Below are 5,297 nucleotides of genomic sequence, written 5' to 3'. Positions count from 1 at the left end.
ATTGATGTACAAAGCATATCATTAATCCTATTATTTTAGCTGTCCTTATTTGTCACAAACGTAAAATATGTCACGGTCCATCGCGCCCACATTGTGGATTCTCCTCCAGCGACATGACTTGCCTTTTTTTTTCCTATGGCTACGTGCATCTTCCACACTGACACATCTCTCAACATGACATTTTAACATAGTTCAGTGAAGATGACCGTCATGCTTCACAATCCAACATTAACATTGCAGTTCTTGCATAAATGTAAGCCATGAAAATACTCTAAACTTTACACAGCGGTGAGCAGTGTTCAGCAGATACAGAAAATCTGGTGCGTTGGGCAGAGACAATCAGTTAATCTATCAAAGTCTCTTGGTGTCATGCTCCTATCTATACTACTTACAACACAACTATTCTTTTGTTATTGCAAAGCTTGGATAGATGGCTCTGGATTGTGTTATCTCAGTAAGTGGTTGTTCTCCTTACAGCAATGTGGATTGAGGGGAGATCTGATGCAGATGTAGGTAAGTTAGACAAGGATAACCCGTTCCCATTAGTTGATGGTACAAGGACTAGGAGACACAGATTGATGGTTTTGGGAAAGAGATGCAGCGAAATGTGAGGAAGCACTTTTTGCTTTACCTGCTACATTGCAACTGCAATCTCTGTCCACAAGTGTGGTGGAAGCAGAGACAATCAATGATTTCAATAGGAAATTGGAGAAACACTTGAAGGAAACAAACTTGCTCCAGGGTGACGCCAATCAAGCGGGAGAATGAATCTGATTGGATGATAAGAATATTTTATCAATTTCAATTCTGTCAAAGCTTTGACATTTTTTTCGTTTGTAAAATACTGCAACATAAAGTAAACCTGCAATTTAAGGTTGCGATGGCAGGGAATCGAACCCAGGTAAACTGCTTGGAAGGCAGCTATGCTCACCACTATACCACCATCGCTTGCTGCACTATGCTGGTCCAGCGTTTTGATTAATAGAATGCTGTACAATGGTTTCAACTTGCACCTGAGCAATACGATTATGTTAACAGAAACACAATACTGTGAATGCTGGAAATCTGAAATAAAATCAGAAAGTGCTGCAAATATTCTGATCAAAGGTCAATAACCTGAAACGTTAACTCCGCTTCTCTCTCTACAGATGCTGCCAGACCTGCTGAGTATTTCCAGCATTTCTTGTTTTTATTTCAGATTTCCAGCATCTGCAGTATTTTGCTTTTATTTTAGAGTTTAGTAGCGTACTGATCCTTTTTGCTTACTGGGCAGAACTATGCAGTGGAGAGACGCTCAAAACTGTACGAAGAACAATGTTTTTAACGGGCCCACAATTTCGAAGTTTAAGGAGGACAAAATACACAGCAATGTATGCATATAGTAAAGAGCTGCAAGTTTCAGATCGATATTACCTGAACAGAGGTGAGACAGAGAATACCCAACCCGTCTCACCTTTAGATTCCTGACCAAGATAGACCTACAAGGTACAAACTCAAGTTATGTGACCAAGTCAGAGAGTTTATTTGGCTTAACTAATATGTACAAAGTTAATACTTAACAATGGTAATAGATATTCAGTAACACACAACACCCGTTCTTGTTTCTGTGCTTGCTGCCGCACGGACTTCTCTCCTTCTTCATCCCTTGCTGTGTTTTTTTGACTATATTCTATCTTCTCCTTTTAAGTACCAACGATCTTCTGTTGACCCCTGTCCAAGTGTGCTGACGATGTCCTGTAACACCATTTCTTTTATCCTTCTTGTGGTGCAAGGATGTTACCATATTAGTTTTGAATTGTTCCAAGTGTCCTAATTGGTCTAGGTTGACATCACTGTTTGACACCAGTTAGTTAATGGTTGAATCTACACACAGTACCGATGTTTCCAGACTCTTTCTATTTCAGCAAGGATCCTAAAGGTTACATTCTTGCTGATCCCAGACATTTTTTTCTTTAATTCTGCCTTTATCTCATCTCTCTCCATGCAAGGAGTGCTGGTGACTCTCCCATTGTTCTCACAAAAAGGTTTAAACAAAGTATAGCCTTGAAAACACATTTCATAATAAAGCAAGCAACAGATCAAACAGACTTCAATATATGGATGTACAAAGCATATCATTAATCCTATTATTTTAGCTGTCCTTATTTGTCACAAACGTAAAATATGTCACGGTCCATCGCGCCCACATTGTGGATTCTCCTCCAGCTACATGACTTGCCTTTTTTTTTCATATGGCTACGTGCATCTTCCACACTGACACATCTCTCAACATGACATTTTAACATAGTTCAGTGAAGATGACCGTCATGCTTCACAATCCAACCTTAACATTGCAGTTCTTGCATAAATGTAAGCCATGAAATTACTCTAAACTTTACACAGCGGTGAGCAGTGTTCAGGTGATACAGAAAATCTGGTGCGTTGAGCAGAGACAATCAGTTAATCTATCAAAGTCTCTTGATGTTATGCTCCTATCGAGACTACTTACAACACAACTATTCTTTTGTTATTGAAAAGCTTGGATAGATGGCTCTGGATTGTGTTATCTAAGTTAGTGGTTGTTCTCCTGACAGCAATGTGGATTGAGGGGAGATCTGATGCAGGTGTAGGTAAGTTAGACAAGGATAACCCGTTCCCATTAGTTGATGGGACAAGGACCAGGAGTCACAGATTGATGGTTTTGGGAAAGAGATGCCGGGAAATGTGAGGAAGCACCTCTTGCTTTACCTGCGACATTGCAACTGCAATGTCTGTCCACAAGTGTGGTGGAAGCAGAGACAATCAATGATTTTAATAGGAAATTGGAGAAACACTTGAAGGAAACAAACTTGCTCCAGGGGTGACGCCAATCAAGCGGGAGAATGAATCTGATTGGATGATAAGAATATTTTATCACTTTCAATTCTGTCAAAGCTTTGACATTTTTTTCGTTTGTAAAATACTGCAACATAAAGTAAAGCTGCAATTTAAGGTTGCGATGGCCGGGAATCGAACCCAGGTCAACTGTGTGGAAAGAAGCTATGCTCACCACGATACCACCATCGCTTACTGTACTGTGCTAGTCCAGCGTTTTGATTAATAGAATGCTGTACAATGGTTTCAACTTGCACCTGAGCAACACGATCATGTTGACAGAAACACAATACTGTGAATGCTGGAAATCTGAATTAAAATCAGAAAGTGCTGCAAATATTCTGATCAATGGTCACTCACCTGAAACGTTAACTCTGCTTCTCTCTCCACAGATGCTGCCAGACCTGCTGAGTATTACCAGCATTTCTTATTATTTCAGATTTCCAGCATCTGAAGTATTTTGCTTTTATTTTAGAGTTTAGTCGCGAACTGATCCTTTTTGCTTTCTGGGCAGAATGATGCAGTGGAGTGACGCAGAAAACTGTACGAAGAACAATGTTTTTAACGGGCCCACAATTTCGAAGTTTAAGGAGGACAAAATACACAGCAATGTATGCATATAGTAAAGAGCTGTAAGTTTCAGGGAGATGTTACCTGAACAGAGGTGAGACAGAGAATACCCAACCCGTCTCACCTTTAGATTCCTGACCAAGATAGACCGACAAGGTACAAACTCAAGTTATGTGACCATGTCAGAGAGTTTATTTGGCTTAACCAAGATGTACAAAGTTAATACTTAACAATGGTAATAGATATTCAGTAACACACAACACCCGTTCTTGTTTCTGTGCTTGCTGCCACACGGACTTCTCTCCTTCTTCATCCCTTGCTGTGTTTTTTTGACTATATTCTATCTTCTCCTTTTAAGTACCAACGATCTTCTGTTGACCCCTCTCTAAGTGTGCTGACGATGTCCTGTAACACCCTTTCTTTTAAACTTCTTGTGGTGCAAGGATGTTACCATATTAGTTTTGAATTGTTCCAAGTGTCCTAATTGGTCCAGGTTGACATCATTGTTTGACACTAGTTAGTTAACGGTTGAATCTACACACAGTACAGATGTTTCCCGATTCTTTCTATTTTAGCAAGGATCCTAAAGGTTACATTCTTGCTGATCCCAGACATTCTTTCCTTTAATTCTGCCCTTATCTCATCTCTCTCCATGCAAGGAGTGCTGGTGACTCTCCCATTGCTCTCACAAAAAGGTTTAAACAAAGTATAGCCTTGAAAACACATTTCATAATAAAGCAAGCAACAGATCAAACAGACTTCAATATATTGATGTACAAAGCATATCATTAATCCTATTATTTTAGCTGTCCTTATTTGTCACAAACGTAAAATATGTCACGGTCCAACGCGCCCACTTTGTGGATTCTCCTCTAGCTACATGACTTGCCTTTTTTTTTCCTATGGCTACATGCATCTTCCACACTGACACATCTCTCAACATGACATTTTAACATAGTTCAGTGAAGATGACCGTCATGCTTCACAATCCAACCTTAACATTGCAGTTCTTGCATAAATGTAAGCCATGAAAATACTCTAACCTTGAGACAGCTGTGAGCAGTGTTCAGGTGATACAGAAAATCTGGTGCGTTGGGCAGAGACAATCAGTTAATCTATCAAAGTCTCTTGAAGTTATGCTCCTATCTATACTACTTACAACACATATATTCTTATGCTATTGAAAAGCTTGGATAGATGGCTCTGGATTGTGTTATCTAAGTAGGTGGTTGTTCTCCTTCCAGCAATGTGGATTGAGGGGAGATCTGATGCAGGTGTAGGTAAGTTAGACAAGGATAACCCGTTCCCATTAGTTGATGGTACAAGGATTAGGAGACACAGATTGATGGTTTTGGGAAAGAGATGCCGGGAAATGTGAGGAAGCACTTTTTGCTTTCCCTGCTACATTGCAACTGCAATGTCTGTCCACAAGTGTGGTGGAAGCAGAGACAATCAATGATTTCAATAGGAAATTGGAGAAACACTTGAAGGGAACAAACTTGCTCCAGGGTGACGCCAATCAAGCGGGAGAATGAATCTGATTGGATGATAAGAATATTTTATCAATTTCAATTCTGTCAAAGCTTTGACATTTTTTTCGTTTGTAAAATACTGCAACATGAAGTAAAGCTGCAATTTAAGGTTGCGATGGCCGGGAATCGAACCCAGGTCAACTGTGTGGAAAGAAGCTTTGCTCCCCACTATACCACCATCGCTTACTGTACTTTGCAGATCCAGCGTTTTGATTAATAGAATGCTGTACAATGGTTTCAACTTGCACCTGAGCAACACGATTCTGTTGACAGAAACACAATACTGTGAATGCTGGAAATCTGAATTAAAATCAGAAAGTGCTGCAAATATTCTGATCAATG

The 5,297-nt window shown here is 39.8% G+C and overlaps 1 non-coding gene across 1 annotated transcript; it reads right to left on the bottom strand.

The window, feature by feature from the left end:
- Positions 1-876: 876 nt before the first annotated feature.
- trnag-ucc (transfer RNA glycine (anticodon UCC)) lies at positions 877-948 on the bottom strand. The gene has a single exon. It is a non-coding gene; the product is annotated as a tRNA-Gly (tRNA).
- Positions 949-5,297: the final 4,349 nt, after the last annotated feature.

This window comes from Heterodontus francisci, chromosome 45 (genome assembly GCF_036365525.1).
Source record: "Heterodontus francisci isolate sHetFra1 chromosome 45, sHetFra1.hap1, whole genome shotgun sequence".
Classification (NCBI taxonomy): Eukaryota; Metazoa; Chordata; class Chondrichthyes; order Heterodontiformes; family Heterodontidae; genus Heterodontus; species Heterodontus francisci.
Note: the sequence above shows the minus strand (reverse complement) of the source record. Positions and strands in the feature narration are given on the sequence as shown.